Source organism: Zootermopsis nevadensis, unplaced genomic scaffold (genome assembly GCF_977971745.1).
Source record: "Zootermopsis nevadensis isolate Lab colony 2312 unplaced genomic scaffold, Znev_1.0 Znev_ptg000013l, whole genome shotgun sequence".
Classification (NCBI taxonomy): domain Eukaryota; kingdom Metazoa; phylum Arthropoda; class Insecta; order Blattodea; family Termopsidae; genus Zootermopsis; species Zootermopsis nevadensis.
This window is the reverse complement of record NW_028259145.1, coordinates 12,763,562-12,782,777: the sequence shown is the minus strand read 5'-3', so window position 1 is coordinate 12,782,777 and position 19,216 is coordinate 12,763,562. Positions and strand designations below refer to the sequence as shown.

General features: G+C 38.5%; 1 protein-coding gene across 1 annotated transcript in view; it reads right to left on the bottom strand.

Moving 5' to 3' along the window:
• hth (Meis homeobox homothorax) overlaps positions 1 to 19,216 on the bottom strand; it is a 650,834-nt gene that overhangs the window by 562,184 nt on the left and 69,434 nt on the right. Inside the window, exon 2 of the mRNA XM_022058903.2 lies at positions 2,510 to 2,644. The gene's annotated coding sequence lies outside the window, so the exon portion shown is untranslated. The remainder of the gene's footprint in view (positions 1 to 2,509; positions 2,645 to 19,216) is intronic.

The window sequence follows — 19,216 nt, the reverse complement described above, 5'->3', positions numbered from 1 at the left end:
AGGCCTATGATATATATATATATATATATATATATATATATATATATATATACCTCAATGTAGTGTCCAACACAGGCCTCGTATTGGTACAAAGCATCTTCAGTCTTTGCTATCGGCTACTCTAGTTTGATAATCACTAGCATTGCTTGACTATTTATTTTTTTATTTAGTGTTCTGTCTGACGACAGGTCCATATGAACAGGATCCTTCCATCCTTTTCTCGGACTGGGACTTGTTCATATACGTTCTTGGCAGATGATCCAGAAGTGGTTTGCCATTGCCTTCTTCTGTGTGTGAATGGAGTAATTGTTGGGATGCCACAGAGAAACCATTATGACAAGATATGTATTAACAATAACAAGTTAAGTCAACGTTTTTCAACTGAGATTCAGCTGAACCGAACTTTCACACAAGAATCGCTTGATTGTTAGACCAATAGCGACATCTACTAAAGACTTTTTGAATTTTCATGCAGAAAAAGAATGGAAATAGAAAAATTTGATGCTAGTTATATTTTAAATTTGTAGGTCCTATGATGGGAGGCGTAAAACAAGGGCGGGGGAGTAAATAATAAATTTTGCAAGCATCGTAATGCAGCGTAGATTCTGTAGCAAGGTACGAACAAAACTGAAGACTAAAACTGAGCTATAGATGTAAATGTCCATTTTACATAAAATAACTCGCCTTTAATCTCTCTCTGTGTTAAACAATCAATTGTTTAGACCGACTTGACAAAAGGTCGAACAAGGGAATGTTTGATATCGGTGCAGAATAAGTCCTTCCAGAGATATATTTTCGATTTGCCAGTGCTATTCTGAGCCTTTCTGAACATATGCCAACGGTTTAAGACAGTTAGAAAACGCTTAGGTCTAATTGTAGCGGAGAAATTTTATTGTGATAAATTCGGGTAACAGATTAAGGAATCGGATGAGTGGAATTAGTCTATTTAAACCATATATGTTAGTTTTCTGATACTACAACGTTAAAATAATAGTTGAGGCATACAGACAATCATTACTTGAATGTTTTGCGTAGTCTAATGCTCTTGCAGCTTCGTAAATTACTCAAAAGTCAGTTTCTCTATCTTCTGTAGAATTGACTACTCAGACTCGAAGCAGGTGAGTCATGAATAGTAGGAATTCTTACAGAAGTGAATAGTTAAAACAACTGCGAGATTAAACTATACCAGTAATCGCCAACTAAACGAAAAGTTTAAACTTAAGACGTCTAACGTTAAATATGAGACAGTTACAATCCTGAAACTCTACTCGATTCCTCTAGCAAAGCATAATTTCCTGAAAATACCAATAACAATACACAAACGGAAAACGTTCTCCTTTAAACAGCGAGATAGTAAGATACGAAAAAAAAAAGGCGACAGGGGCCAAAGGAATTGTGACTCAAGCAGCCTCATAAACTTTGAGTAAATCCAACATCACATTCAGTTGCATTGTGGGTATTGTTTTGAGACTCTTACGTACCACGAGGACGGAAACTACTTGCCTCATTAAGCATGCATCATGGAAAATCAGAATATCACAAGGGACGTCCGACTTTAACCCACAGATACGCAAGCCTTGGCGGGAGATCTGACAGTAGCAATCAATCCAGTACTGCAATGCACAGGCCGATATTTTAGCAAACAATGTGATGTTGGGTTGTCTGTTCTATACTTCTACTTGTTTTGTTTTAATATAATTCAAAGTGTATCAAAGTAAGCCCCTGTGTGTCCAGTGTTCATTATGGATTCATCAATTCATGCGATTCAAAGTCGCTCTTTTCCAGCAAGTCTCTTTGTTTCCCCTTCTTCTCCTCCAACACTCTGCAGCTTAGAACAAGATTTCTACACCAGTTCGCAGCCGTGAGTTCCTGCACAAAAGCTAAACAATAAACCAGATTTAAACAGCAGGGTGTCATATATAAGTCTGCATGAAGTCCGTGTGTCTCCGGGTGCGGGCAACTCAGCGCCACCGCTGTGGCTTCTCATGCTGAAGGGCAAAAGCTATTCTTATTATCTACGATCTCTTCTTTTAGGACGGCCAAGCTGATCTTCAGTGTACCGATATTATTTAAATTCATGTAAAGTCTGCTTTAATAATTTATTTCCCTCTCAAATTTAGAGTCTATTCATTTCACGGTTGACAAAGAGGTTCCCTTGCCATATTTGATAGAGCTAGTCTTTTGCATAACTTATACGTTTTGGTAAATAAGCTATGTCTGCAGTACATGTAGTTCTAATATATTTGATTATATCATCTTTTGTTTTTGAGCACCTAATCTAGAACCCAGAATAAAATGTCCAGTAATTGATTCAAATAAGAATCCGCCATAGCAAAGACATATTAAAATCACCCCCAAAACTGAAGGGATAAAACACGCTGTTAACAAATGGAATTGTATATTACAAAGATAACATCGATTCTTACATATTGTACATTTCTGTCACGTAAAAAGTAAAAATGGGTAAAGCACCCGAAGATGTATAATTGAAAAGGTGTTTTTCGCTTACCTATGGCGACTGCGTGTTTGGACGGAGACCGTAGGCGGTTCTACAACGCTTTTCATGACTCTTTAATATTCATCGTTCTTGTTCGACTTTGAGATTCATGACTCAGGTCAAATTTGATGACACAGGACGGTCATTCTGAAAAAAGTAATAAAGAAGAAAAGACACATTACACTCTACCAATTGTCTGTATGTTAACTTTGTTTCAGGATTTTACATCTTCAAAACCCACTATAATAATATGCTCCCTTCTATTCCTATGTTTCAAAAGTGTCATCTTCCATTCATGTTTTCTGTAAATACCACAAAACACAGAACAATTAAATGCATACATGTTGTAAGAATAAATTTAATACTATTAAACAGAAAGTAAAAATCAAGGTATAAATTTTCCTAAAACGTCCCTAATCACTGTAAAACTTAAGACCTGAAGAACTGATCATGCTACTAATTTAAATAATTATTTATTGATTAACGTACTCTTAAAAAAAATATGAAGGCCTCACGTCATAGTAGTCAAAATACTAAGCGAGACTTGATCACATTTAAGGTAAGAAGTAAAGTTTGTCTCACTCTACTCCATGTAGGCGTTTGGGGTGAGTGGAGGTATAGCTCCGCTCTTCCTTGACCTCGGCACTAGATGGGGGTGAGTGGTCAGCATCACGCCCCGGCCGGCTTTACCCCCGGGAAAGGACTCCGGTATCCATTGTAGAGGAGGCTGGATGGGCCCCAGAGCAGGTCTGGACGCAGAGGCAAGAGGAAAAATCCTCTGCCCCCGTCGGGGATCGAACCCCGGTTGTCCAGCTGTAGCTAGTCACTATACTGACTGAGCTATCCCGGCTCATACATTTAAAGTTTCACGGAGTCAAAAATGCGAACTATAGTAGTCTGGTTTGTGACGGGGCCAATGTAATTATGTAGGTGGTTACCAATGTATCGGAAGATCCCTAAACAAGCCTGCAAAGCGTAAACAGTTCAGAAGACTGCATTCCATAAGTAGAATTTGAGTCGGGTAATGAGCCCTGCTAAATCATATGGGTTATTAATGCAAGGAAATTGATTTCATGCTAATAAAATAACGATACTTCAACATGAACATAGAGAAATAAGACATTAAAGTGAAAATCACTGTCATATACAGTATAATTAATTACGGCAAATAACTCTAATACTGACTGTAAGATCTTTAGCTAATTAGGCTATTATTTACGGTCTGCTGGTTAACCAATGGGATTCGCTACTTCCTACGAGTGGCGGAAAGTTAATGATTACCCAAGCAGCCGCGGTCAGCAGGGGACTTGGGGAAAACGTAAACTAATTGCAAATTTTATTTCATAAACCAGGTAATTAATAGACTTCGTTACAAAACAGCGATTAAGTCTGCTTTTGTAGAAATAAACAAAATATATTTATAGTAAGCTTACATAGTTATAAGAACGTTCAGTCTAACGAAGACAACAGCAACATGAGACTCACATTTCTTACGAAAAATAAAAAAGTTTAACTACGAAAATACGTCACGTTCTTTTTGGATATTTTTGTTTCCATTCTTGCTTTTATAACTCTCAATTATAAACTTTATGCCTTGCTGTATATGCACATAGACTTGTATCAGGTATTAGATTTAATTTCATTCTATGATTAGGGTTGGTCCAGTAATTTCTTCAGTGTATTCAGGGTAACAATTATTACAGTTTCCGAACAAATGTCAGCTTTCAGCCATTAGTTCTTCGGAAAATTAACTTCTTGAAAGAATCCGCTACATCTTAATAAGTATAATGAAATACGGTACGACAGTCGGTCTATCTGCAATTACTGTTTGATTCAAGTAAGCCATAAACTGGAAAATTTCCGATAATACAGCCTGATAATAATATTAATAGTAAATTTTCCGTTACTATGTGCGGTACATGACTAACTGTTTGAATGAAAGCATTTACTTAGCAGCTAATCGTCGTTTAACTAGTTAAATGTTCACTGTTATACACAGGAGTTCGCCGTTGGTCCCTATCCTGTCCTATTTATTCAATATCAATTTTAATATTATCCTGTCTAGTAGTTCAGTCATTTCAAACTATGTATTGTATTTCGAGGACAGGGTAATAACTTGTAACAAATTTAGACATGTACAATAACTATATGAAATATCTTGAATTGTTTGTATGTAAAATAAATTATCATCGGATTATTGTCCACGCAACAAGAAATGCTCTGCTGTTTCTAAAATCTGCGTTCTTTCTTAAGAGCAGACAGCGCTTCACACCGGGGGCACGGTTAATAGAATTTTGGGAAGTACTGTTTCAGTACATTCCACTAAAATTCCCACACCTCAATTTCCCTGACAATGCAATATTCATCTGATAAAGCTCCAATGCTAATTTCCCCCCACATTCCCCCCCAAACACAGTGCGTCTCACAGTAGCTGCTGGTATCTGGAACGGTAAAACTGTCATGTGCAGTTTATCCTTCGGCGCCTCAGAGCAGATAACACAGCGCCTTCCCTGTATGCTCATGTTGTAAACGTGCTGAGAAACAGGATGCTTGTTTGTGGGAATATTTCAGGAAGGAACGAAGAGGCAAGTGTGTAATGGAGAGTTCTGTGTAAATATACTACAACTTTGCGTTAATGCTTTCAAATTGTTTGGCAGATTAAAGCAATAATCCACAGGATTAACTTCCATAGTTGTTGATTGTATCAACGACACAAGATTTTAGGCGCAAATAAGCCTAGGGGTTTACACACATTGTGTTCACTGTCACACCACATAGTCATCAGCAGGTATTTTTGTTGGATTTCATATACACAAAATATTACCTTTTTTTCTATTTTGCATATCCTCATGACGTAATGTCGTTTTGAAATAAGAATTACAAATTGTGTTCAACATACGTGAAATATAGGAATACAAGGATAGTTTATCTTGGACATATTTTGTGAAAGTAAATTACTTTCAGGAATATCATATTTCATAGTTCAGTTTTGAATGTAATTCAGATAAAAATGTGATTCTGTAAGCCTGAAACAAATAGAATTCAAATCCAGACGAGAATGGTTCACTTTGAATTGTTGCTTTATTATTTTATCTTTGCCCTCATCATTGCTTGAGGACAGATAAGACTGCTGGCTTCTGAGCAAAGAGATTAGCCAAATTTATTAAACTGATAATATAGTTATATGTAGAAATACTGATTAGGATATACGGATAAACTGAATCCACAAAAGTCATAAAATTTCAAATAGAAAAACAATAAAACCAAGTTACTAAAAATTCAATTCCCCGTAATTTTCTTACCTGGTGCAGCTTATGGTTAAGTGGACGATGGATTATGTTTATACAAAATACTGAATTATTATAATTTTAATATAAAGAAGGATTTGACTGTAATTTGTTGAAGACGGTTTTAATGATTATAGCTCTAGAGTACGCACCGTTTTACTTGTTTATGAAGACGAGATAAGTCGAACCAAAGTTGTTATATCGGAAGATATAACTAGACAGAATTTCAGATTAAATATTTTAGTAAAAAATCTCATTTAAGTTTGAAACAGAATTAGTAGATATGTTTCTAACCTCTCTATTCTAATTTTTAGCTACTAATTTACTGCCATATCTCAAAGCAGACATTTATTACAAACCTTGTGTGTTTACTTGCAAAAATTATGTAAGTTAAAGTTGCATATTTTCAGAAAAACGTATATGTCTGTAGTTCATACATTTATACATTTTTATGTTAAATTAGCAGGCGAAGGAACATGTCCAAGAATATGCATTAGTTTAGTTTCCAGTCCCAGCCTGGAATAGAACCCCAGTCATCGAGGTTGTGACCAGCTATTCTACTCACATACTCGTGACGGTCAAAATTCATCGACTTTTTGTCTTTCTTCTCAGCACCTCGTAAACAATAACAGAAGGAAAACAAATTTGCGATGGCAGAGTTCTGCTTTAATACATTTTAGCATTGACAGTGAGTGAATGTTACGTGTGACACACGAGTGGTGATATCGACGACCCTGTTTTGATAGAGACTGTACCTCCAGCACTATATATTTCTACACCTGCTGCAGAGAAGAATAACCCCTCGTGCAACAGAAAGGGCCATAAATCATGAAATATTGTAATCTTCCTACAGTACGTTATATAGTATGTTCTGGCATCAATATTGTGCGAACGTACGAAACGGAACAAGTCCGGTTGGTGGCTTATAAGTGCAAGGTAAAAGTGTTGTAAGTTTTCGCTGAAATTTGCTTTTTACTCGCATGTCAGGGAGAGAAAACTGTAGTTACAAACAAACGAAGTCCGCGCCTCCTGTACGTTTGATAATGTTGTCTGATGTTTAATATTCTCTACTTCCCATTTGAAAAATAAACGTAATGCCAACCTTATAAGACAAATATGGACAAAATTCGTATCGCAACAAATACAGACCAGTTTACATAGGCCTATTGTTAATTATTATAGCAACTTCTATATAATGCACCTTTAATTTTTCACATAAGTTAATGTAAATTCACTCAAACACCACGATTTATAACGTTCAGCGGCGTAGAGGGAATTGCGTATTGAGTAGTATATCTAGTCTGTTACATCCACAGCGGCTGGTGTTGGCTTCCAGGTTCGGCGTAGTGCCTCTTGACACCCTAAGATCGCCAGAGTTTAGGATAAGTCTCGATTATTTGTTACCATCTTACCTTTACATATTTTATTTAGTATGTTTGTATCTGTAATGCATGTTCATTCAATTCGAATATCTGAAAGGCAAATAAATATATTTTTTTCGAAATACAATATATAGTTCAAACTGTGCAGTTACGTAAGAGTCTGTGTTATATTTTTAAAAACAAAAATCGATAGCAACTTACGCAAGTAACAATATTCTGGGTTCAGTAATATTTACTAAGAAAACTAATAATATTAATACTATACTACTAATTATTATTTTGAGAGATTTGTAAAAAGTTTTCAAAACACTAAAATGTTGCTCTGTCACAGGCTTAAAGGCCCAGTTGGCAACTAATTGTATTGATTATCTTTACTGCTATACTGATACAAATGTAACTGGTTTGGAGTTTTTAAGTTGCTAGCTAATAAACATCATCAGATCGAATGTCGAAATTAAAAAAAAATACGGAATGCACGTGTTACATACCCACCACAATGTGAATCTCACAATTTGCCACGCAGTAAATCTTTCAAATCTAAATTTAATTAAAAAACCGTTCATTTCAAGTTGGTACAAACATGGAGGCTACTTAATCACATAAAAATGATTCGTTATTACATTTTTGACCAATTAAAAAACCTTTATGAATTCATTTGATCATTTGGTTGCTGAGCAGCAGTGCAATGGTTGTTATTATTGATCAATTTACAGAGATTACTAAGAGCAGCTTCCGGATTAGTCCGGTACATCCGATGTAATAATGGCAGGATTTATTTCCGCCAACAAACGGTTTTTAGTTAATGCCGTTTGTAAAATGTATTTCACCATAGCTTTTACAACTTTTGTTTTCTGTTTCAATAATGCCACAGTGTACTTTGGTAATTCTCGACCGTTGAAAATTCCAGAAATTGTGGGCATTCAGGACATAAGCAAATAATTTCTGTCGGGACCAAAAACCACAGATATTAATTTTTTAAATCTTTTTTAATTCAGGCATTATTTTACATGCCTTTTGAAACATCACACCACAAAATATATTACGCCTAAAGTCGAGTTCTGTTTCCTGTTAATCTATTTATATCGTAAACAGATATAAAGTTTTTAGTCAGGCATCCGGAACATGAGCATTATAAACAGTATGTGTTCCACGGCTGTAACTAGTAATTTATTGAAGGAATCAATCTTTAAAAAAATAATTTCTCTCTTTTCCTCAAGATGTAAGTCTAAATGTAAGGAAGAATATGAACTGTGAAGAGGTAGGAATTATATTTAATTACGATTAAAGTACGCGACTTAACTGCGTTGGATATGTGACTTGGGCAGCGGATCAAAGAGGTGCTAAGTCTTATCCTAGGCTTAAGAAATGGATATCATAAAGTTTCCTCTACAGTACAGCATCACTTCTAGAAGTAGGAGTGTAGAAGGAATGAGAGTAGCTCTATAGGTATGCAAGACCTCGGCACTAGGTTAGGGGTGCGGCAAATGTACCTACAGAAATAGTTCCCACTGTAACAGAGCCGATCTGTAGGTCTTGACAAAAAATCATAACCCTACTGGGAATAGGACCATATGACAATGGAACTTACAGAAATAAATTAAGGTATCAACTGAATTGAATGATTCAGGGCTCTAATGCATGGCAGGCACTGGTGTTTACGACTTTAAACCTTCGCGTTTTGTTGACAGATAAATAGTTAATTAGGCGAAAATGACGACTGAGTTTTCAACTGTCTCCAGCTTCAGAATAGAGTTGCGTGGTTTATTCAAACGACTCTTTAGATTGAGTCAGATGGTCCTTTATAAACAACGTACTGATACATAGCCTTGAAATCTGAGATTTGTTTGGCGGTAAAAATTATATTGTGGGTTTCCAGGTTATCACTTCATGCAGCTTTGTACTAACAATTCCAAAAAGAACATACTGCATATATATTCTAGCCTCTATTTACATGCAATAGGTTTCTCCGAAATTCTTTCAAGACTACACACGTCATAACCCAGAACACTACAGTGTAACCAATGGGGTTCCTTGAAAAACAGGGAATTTTTGACGAGCCGATAAGTAATTTTTTCAAAAACCTTGTTGGATGGAGGTAAAGTGTGAGTGAAAATGATATAGTTTTGGGGCAACCTATAGCACCCTTGCAACTCGAGCCAGTAAATCACTATGCAATACAACGGCCATTATAACGCCATCGGCACCTGCGTGCTTCGCACAGCAGTAAAATATTAGGCGGTCCGCAAACAGCAATTGTCCCATCCCGTTTCATCGGTACTTACAAGCCTGACCACACGGCTCAAGTAACCGGAAACAGAGCCTACAAGCAGTATGTGATATTCTTCACTGCTGATACTGTCTTGCAAAACAGTCTAAATTGACAAAAGTTACCTACATAGATTGGAAGTTTTAAAGCCTGTAACTGGCACAACTCGAATGAAATGACGCCGAAGTTGGTCTACGTTACGAAATGCATCCATCATTTCTGACACAAGGATTCAGTACAGTTGGGTAAATACAAATGACACAAAACATTAATTTATATCGCAGTGACTAAACATCAAGACCATAATGTTTGAAGACATGAAATAATACTGGGACTGTTAAAACAATAAATGGCTGTAAATTTGCAAGGAATTCCGTTTTAAATTGTTTAAAATTATAGAAAGACTGAAGGATAAAATGACTGACTCCGTGGCGTGACGAACCTTGGTCGCCTCACATACTTTCTTACATTCTCCTCTGTCCATTCCTTCTGTCTTCCATCTGTTCACTCCCACCTCAATCATCTCGTCCCTGACGTCGTCCAACCTCTTTCCCCAGGTCTACCCTTCCTTATTCCGGGATTTCCTTTCAGTGTAATTTTGGTCCCATTTGACTTTTCATTCTATGTACGTGCCCCAGAGATCTTAATGCTGACTTCAGCATTGATTTAAGACGACGGGCATTCTGATATTCAACGTTATTAGAACCAGTCCTGCAAATTTATTCCAATACCTCCAATTCCAGAAAAAAAATTCGCGTTACAGTTGGTCTGTATTCCATGGACACCAGAATCGCTTATTCCGAGTCTAAAGACGGTTTACCCCCAGTCACGACCAAGGTCAGAAAATGCATAACCGCTTGCTTTCAACCCCTTAACAACGCATGGGAGTGCTATTCAGAATGATAGGCTTACAAACATCAGTATCGAGAGTGAGGACTTCGATCCTAAATAAAATAACATTAAATATACTATTTGAGATATTCTCCTGCTTTTAAGGGAAGGCGGGCTTTTTGTATCATTATGTCCGTGTGCCCCCTTCCTCAGCAACAACATTTGAATATGCTGACATATTTTCATAAGATTTTTTGCGGGAAAACCTGAAGGGAAAATACCGCTTGGAAGACCTAGGCATAGATGGGAAAATAATATTACATTTGATTGAAAAAATAGGGTGGGAGTGGAATTGATTCGTGAGGCTCAAGATAGGGTCCAGGGGTGGGGTCTTGCAAACACGACAATGAAACATAGCGCTCCGTAAAAGTCGAGCTTTTTTCTTTACTTAATGAAAGACTATTAGCTTCTCAAGAGATTTATTGTTCTCTGGGATGACTTGTTAGTTAGGTAGTTATTTTGTGGTTAACCACCCTTGCACTTTCTGATTTTCTAGTATCAGAAATGTTAAAGTGGATATAGTTTAAATTCTGCGGTGAGAAGTAACCATGTCTTCGAAAAATTACACTTTTGTTTAGGTATATCTATAGAATTTAAAAAAACCCAGACAATGAGGTACCTGCTAGCAGATTTGTCTAGTCACCGAGCCGGTTAGTTCAGCGGTATAGCAAATAATTTTCAAGAAAGTGTAACTGAGTCTTGAGAAATATAATGGTTCCCATTGTATTTGCGAATTTACAAAGAGGAAACAACCCTACAGGTCTAAAATGCAGTTATTCCAATATCACCTACAGTCCCAAATTATCTTCAGTTTGTTGCGGAGCGGAAAACAAGAAATTACAGAACGTAATAGAAATTGATTTTAAAATTGTATCTACAAAGCATGTAACTGGAAGTTTAAAACTGTGTGTGAGCCAGCAAGCGTGGGACAAAAGGGAGTAAGAGATGAAAATACGGATCAGCGCAAAATAGCGCTAACCCTAACACCGTTAAATCTGAAGCGTCCGTATTTAAACAATTGACAGAACGAGGTAATATCATTGGACAGCTGCAAATTTTGGGAACGGTTGTTCTGCTATTAACCATTAATCTATAGTCTCTAATTTTATTTATAACCCACAATAGTAATTCATTTTCTGTTGTCGTGTTAATTTCACAAAATGAGAGATAGCTCCGTCTTCCTCTGATAGGTTCACATGATGTGTATTTTTTTTAGTTGCTGTCCTGTGGAAGGATAGTGCACAATAAAACAGTAAGACATGAAAACCTCGGAAAGCGGCAGTACACTAAGTGACAATACAAAACCCAACGGGTGAGGTATACGAAGTCCCCCCCTGAATGTTGCTTGCAAACTGAAGAACTGAGAACAAGGAGGTTGTACTTATAAAAAAGCTGTGCTATAGATGGAATATGAAAAGAGGGGCAGAATATTTAGAGGGGAGTTGAACTTGAAGCGTTGTGAAGTTGATTTCCCAGACACGAGGATGAAAGGCATCACTCTTGGAAGGCAGCTCACACCCAGGGGTCGGACGGGGTCTCGGTGAGCTACCATATGGGCTTCAGCCACTTTTCAGTCATTTTGACACTATGATGAACGACCGCGCAAATGGTGCGGATTTGTTCCTATACGAGGGGTAGCCGTGCTGGGGCTAACTGCAAGCAGAAGGGAAGGAAAGATGCAAGAGGGTGCCTGCCTGCCAGCTTAGTAAGGACAGGGAAGGAGATCGGAAGACTAGTGTGTATTGTAATGACTACAATCATTACACCTGATTACCATTCGCGTTCAATTGTAGCAAAACAGTGACAATGAGTGATAATCAGAATTAAAGAATTTACGGAAACACGTAACTTTCACTATTACAACGTAAAGATCTAGTGAATAGCATTCTTCCTTTGTGTTCAGGGAGTATTGGTTTCAAATCTTGACCCGGAGACCGTCTTCCGTGACTGATATTTGTCGTGGTCTATTGTGGTTTCCTGGATTGTGACGTCGTTTGGTCTTGAACGTGATTACTACCGTTCCAGAGGAATGTGCTGCCTCCATCTTTATAGCTGAAGTCTGTCGTGGTTCTTTTCAGTCTTTCCAAGCAAATTCCAGGCCAGAATTGTTAATATTATTGATTACCACCATGTTTCTACAACTTTTCAATTTAGTAATAACTAATTATATGAAGATTTCTGTCTTCTGGGTTATTGCGCTGTGTAGTCTGGTCGATGTTAACCAACGTTTCAGAGGTCATACTGCCTCCGTCATCAGGGCGATGAATATGCCAATAGGGTGTGAGGAGTTGGATTTTATAGGCAGGGAAGTGAAAGGTGTAGCCTGCCCCGAGCCAATGGGAGCAGGTATGGGAGTGGACCAATGGTAGCACGTGGGCGAGGGTGGGAGAGCTAAAGGCTAAAGCCCTTTGCGACCACGACAGCCTACAGAGTGAACTGGAGGCACTCACCACCACCTTCAGGAAAAACGGATACAGCAACCGTCAGATTCAGAAAGCTCTCAATCCGCCTGCGAGGCTGCCACCGCCTACTGAAAAACCAGCCTCGGTTGCCTTCCTGCCCTACGTCGGGACGACCTTCAACCGCATAAGCAGGTTGCTGGCCAGGCACGACATCAAGTCTGTTGGTCTTCCGCCAAAGAAAATTCCCAGTTTTCTCCGGCCGGTAAAGGACGACCTAGGACTGAAGACGCCTGGCGTATACAGAGTTCCCTGCGAGTGCGGAAAAGTCTACATCGGCCAGACAGGCCGTTCCGTTGAGGCCAGGATCAAGGAGCACGAACGCCACATCCGGCTCGGGCAGCCCGAGAAATCTGCGGTTGCTGAACACCGCTTCAACTTGGAACACAAGATACAGCTAGAGGACACTGCTATCCTCTCCTCAAAAATCGGCTACATGGACCGGTTAATCAGGGAAGCCATCGAGATCGAACTTCATCCTGATAACTTTAACAGGGAAGATGGACTTCACCTGAGCCGGTCCTGGAAGCCTCTGATCCACACACTCCGAGGACTCCGAGAACGAGCAAGAGTGCGCCGCCAGAACCAACCAGACCACTAACTCGGCCCCTTTCAGGGCCTTTATCCATACAACTACACTCACCTTTCTCTCTCTACTTTCTCTCCCTCTCCCACCCTCGCCCACGTGCTACCATTGGTCCACTCCCATACCTGCTCCCATTGGCTCGGGGCAGGCTACACCTTTCACTTCCCTGCCTATAAAATCCAACTCCTCACACCCTATTGGCATATTCATCGCCCTGATGACGGAGGCAGTATGACCTCTGAAACGTTGGTTAACATCGACCAGACTACACAGCGCAATAACCCAGAAGACAGAAATCTTCATATTCACCGCTGTGAGAACCTCAAGTCTTACAACTAATTATATCATTAGTCAGGTTCCAACAGAGCTACAAGAAACTTAAAGCGTCGTTGAATAAATTAGGACTAGGCCCAGCCTTCATTGGAAGTATCATAAAAATTCTGACGAACTATTTCTTTTCACACAAAACATATAGCGATACTGTAATCCAGGGTGTGTTCACGTTGCTTGCTATCATAACACCAATAAATTTACGATACGTTATCAAACGGGCCAACTAGCCAATAGAAACGAAACAACTTAATATTATAACATAAATGTTGACAGTAGGAAAGTCACATCTTTATTAAGGATAAAAATATGGGTTTGGCCTCTGTGTTAACACAATCAAGAGTTCGTGTCAGCATCTCTGACATATAACATTCAGTTGATAAAGAGCGGTAAAAAGAGAAAGCTTTATTAATACGAGCACAGCAATTTGTTCCCAGATCGTAAACTATACGAAACACGTGTGTAACACAGATAATAATTCCACCATTTCCTGGTAAAACAGCATTCAATCTCTCTGTGGTGAAATGGGATACTAGAAGGTTCAAGATAGTTCAGAGCTGCACCCAGTGTAGCCCTGTTAGAGTCAATCCGTGTAAAAATACGACAGACAACACCGTGTGAAGAAGAAAGCCTTCCTCTCTCCTTTCTTACCTAATCCCAAATTCAGAAAGTCATCAACGGGAGACCTTCCATGTGTTTTTCCCTGCTTCTGTCTCACTCTACTAAGTATCCTGTTTAAGCGTAGCCTAACTTAAGATCAAGAGTGAGATTTGAGGTCCTCACGGAAAATATTTAGACTTTGGTAATGTGATGCTATATGGACTTGTAGGTAGGTACCATCGTCCTGGAGCAACACACCTTCTTAATCTTCAACCATTCTCCTGTTTCATAGATTTCGATTTGATGTCTGGGCTTCTCACATGGCGAGACCTTCTTCTCCCCCACTGCCTCTCTTAATACACTCGTTTCAGCTGTTTCCAATATTTGTTTCCTTCCGTGGTGTTTCTTGCAGACCTCAGAATGGTCTCATTAACAGTTTACAATAGGCCTATACTTCGGTTCTCAGCGTAGATATTTCGGTCCAGCAACAGTACTACGAGATAAAATATTAAGTGTTAAAAATAGATTCGAAGCTGACAGTTGCAGAAGGATGGATATAATAGGGGTATGAACTTCTACTACAGGCCTGTGTTCATATAAATTGCTCCTGTAAGAAACTTCTCATTGAGTTTGAAACTACAACTTCTAATTACGTGCAAATGAGTTAGCCCTGTAACACATCGCTACAGTACAAATTTATAAGATAGGACTATCTTCCACGTTAAATGTGGTGTCTATTGTCTGTAAGCAAGTGATGAATGCTTTTCAATAATTTCCTTAAAATCACCCTGGTTATTTTACATAAATGTATTGTTCATTCTATAAACATAAAAAAGTACGAATGATTAAGGATTCTATGCCCACATAAACCAAAATGTCACTAACCATAAAAAGTAACCTACTAACTAACTAACTCCCTGGTAACAGAACCCTCAGGTTCAACGCCAACAACAAATATTTTATGGGCATTACGTAACACACCAGGCGATCTACTTCAGAACTAAGTAAGTTTGTGATGCAAAAATCCAAAAGATGTTTATGCAAAGACTAGTCATTCCTCAGTCACTAGCTAAGACGCGTGTTTCATTGTTGTTTATTTACATCTTGAACTGTCTGACATCTCCTAACTAGTTTAATTATAATGCTCTAGCATTGAAAAAGTGTCGAACGTCGCAAACAAGTGGTTGGCACTACTGCTTCGGGTTGTAATCTCCGCCCGGAGACCGAGTATCCTTTCACAGAATTTCCGTGCTTTTAGTCAGTCTCTCCAAGCGAATTCAGAGATATTGCCATCAATTAGGCCACGCCCGCTTCCTACACGTTGTTTCCAATTCGTGGTTCATTAGTCTTCAAATTATTCGACGCTATGCAGTCTGATAAACTAACAGCATCACTAAACAAATCACAAACAGCTAAACAAAAATAACATAAAACAGCGAATACCACTGAAGAATTTCAAGAAATAATTTAATGACGTATCAATTGCTGCTTATTCCATTGTTGCATGGGAAACGAGCAGTGGGCTCTGCGGGATCTCCCCGTCATCACCATGAACATCTTTGTGCAGACAACAGCAACATCATCATTATCATCATCAAAACCAGCAGCGCCTCCCCTCCGTTACAACAATTGATTACACTCAGATTATTTTGTCATTAATCAAGCCACCAATAGATTGCACTGGACGCCCCTTTCGTCCTGAATACGAAGACAATACAACCATTCAAAAAGACTACAAATGACGCAGGTCACTGCACCTGTTAAAACTTTATACAAACAGTAGTATGTAGTATTATAGAAGCAGAAACAATAAAACAAATTCAGACAAAGCATGGCGATATACAATAGAAAATGTGTACAGTGTCACAACCTTTCGTTATTATACCCTGAATTTAATAAGTACGAAAAGTAACTAAATGTTCCTTGGAATGGATTAAATTACACGTGTCTTTCAATATAAATGATAAAGAGCCACCTGAAAATGGCAATAAAGGCAGCTCCCAAGACTTCGTGTACGCGTATATCAAATATACGTACCTCAGATAATGGATATGTTGAACATTCACATTTTTAGGAGCCTTGTAAAAGCAATGAAGTTGTTGCTATTCTTACGTTAGCACGAATCGTTAATGGTAAGGATTTAACCTGTAACTTCTTGTTTGGAACAATTATCTCATCAAGTTAAACAAAGAATGGATAATACATTCAAAATGTATAATTATGCATACTTAAGTTATATATAGAAGGCATGTATGAAGTGAACCGCGATACCTCAGTCTGTAAAGTGTCTGATGACAGGTTCCCTTCGCCAACTAGTTCAGATCAGCTGTGGGATCCACCAACTCCCTCGAGGATACAGAGGCCAGAGCGTGAAGCTAGCATTTACCACCTTCCAGTGACGACGTTAATATTGGTATATCTGAATTCTTCAGCACAGCTTAATAGCTAGGTGCACACAAACAACTTTACATTACCTGTAAAAATATCAGACATCTTTAAAAATTGCATTAACCGTGTTTTGCGACTGGGCTATTTGCTTGTAAAATGAAAGCGAAAGCAAGCCTGTCATTTTTTCCTCAGCCTTCGGATTAAAAAAGTCAACGCCCGGTAAGAGTAAGGCTGGAAGACGATACAGTGAAGGTGTCTTCTCGTTGACTTCGTAACATTATACTGCCCTTTGCGTTGCTGAAATATTTCTCAAGGACAGGGCCGCAGTGACTTGACCATTTGGTCTGCAGCGAGTTTGAACGAACTGACGAATACAAAACTATGAATAGCCAGACACGGTTTCTCACGTGTTTCTCATGTTTCTGTCACACGGTTTACCGTGTCTCCATTCCACACCGTATAAAAAACAAACTTTTTTTTACCAGAACGTGAGTAATAAAAAATTGGGAACCATTAGTAAAAGATATAAAAATAATAATCGCTCTGTTGCTGGAGGCAGCTAGAATCTCTGAAACGTCGGTAAACTTCTACCAGACTACACATCGCGACAATCCAAAAGATAGCATTCTTCACATTTAATTCTGCTGTTAAAATATAAAACACAAAACTATAATTTTACCCATTTCACTGTATGATTTTGAAACATGATTTCTTACTTTAAGCGAATAGAACAGATTAAGAGATTCTGCAATATTATTTGCAGTGGAGAATCAAACTACAAGGCAGTGTATAGTATAGGTAAATGTCTGTAAATTTGGACATGGCTTTTAGTTTCTCAACTAAGGACAACACAAAATCCCATTCAGAATTGTCTCCAGCTACTTTTATGGAGAAGAGTTCTTCTTGAGAAGTTAAATGTCGCTCAGCTGTCTTCACCAAGGGTTCATTACAGTGTTCACAAGAGACGAAAGCTGGTTCCTAAGTTAAGTCAAATAAATCTCAAAATCTAGGTCTCGCAAGTGAGCTCCTTCCTTCATGTTTCCAGATCACAATTTTGTAGGTATGAAATGACACAAATAAGGGCTGAAAACTGGTCGGATCACCCGATTAAAACTACAAGAAAGTTGAACCATGAAAAACGCAAGTTATTTTCAAACTTCATAGACAAATGTCAACTGCCTGGGATCTGAGGATCTTACGGCATTGAAAATGTCGACTGTGATATTTTGGGTTGCATGCAATCTTGTAGGTGTTTACTGACATATTTCTGGAATGTATTGTCTCCACCTTCATCATTTTTGTTAAGATTCTAGAAGAGTACTGGGCGTCAAAACCCAGAAGACCATTATCCACAAATATCTACTATTCGTACGATATATGAGAAGTCGAAATTCAAATGTGGAGGCGAAAACAGGATAAAACCTTCACAAAGTGAACAACCTATTAAACTGACACACGATGTCACGGCTTGAACTTGTTGAAGGCCTATGATGCTCGTTCCTTTCGCTTTAGGTTTAGCGAAAATGTTACGATGAAAGACTGAAGGGGAAAGAGATGAGAGGTGATGAATAAAAAACAGGGAGGTCAAAAATCGTATTCTTCACCTTTCTCTTTTCAGAGAGAAGAAAAATAGGCCGAGTAACCTCAGGAAGTTCCCCTTCTCAGTGTAAGTGATTTATGATCCCTCATGCAGACTTGACGTTGGTCTGACTTCGACCTCGTAGGCAGCAGCAGCAGCAGCTACCCTCCTCGCAGTCTGTTGCTTCGGGTGTGGGGTTGCAACTTCACATGTCTTAAGCTTGCAACTGCCTATAGTCAACAGCTGGTAAAATGGTGTGAGCAACCTCAGACAAGAGTCCTTAAGTGAGGACCACAATGACACAAAGCTCATTAAAATTAGCAAGAACATTGGTTAGAAATTAAACAGGGAGCTGAAGACGCATAACGAATATATTATTCTTAAAACCGCTATATAGTTCACCATCTTAATGTTTTCACCAAGGAAATTTGGTGAAATGAAAGATAAAATGGTGCAATTGAAGTTGTCCCTGGTACTAAATTAAGCATCACGCCGTGAAGACGTATGTGGGAGTTTAAGTTATGCCTTTTTATTCTCGAGAAGAGAACTCCAGAACCCATTGTACAGGAGCTGTATGGACTCAACATCCGGTCTGGATGTTATGCTGGGAGAGAAAAATGCTTTACATTAACGTGAGAGCGATTTCACAGGGAATATTCATTCCCACGTGGAACATGTCTCTAACACACGTATTCAGTCTGAGTTGAGGTTTTGATTACACGGAACGTAGTCTCCATTCAGGCCTCTAACTACGTTGCGAGTATCCTTTTTAGACCAACTTAACTTTACTTATTCCATTTAATATATTTTTACTTAAGAGGAGTATGGGATTATGTGCAACGATAAATTATTCTGAGATAAAGGTGAATGAAAACAATTTTTAAAAAAAGATTTTATGACCACCAACATTATGCAAGAAAATTATACTTGTTCTCACATGAACAGTCACTC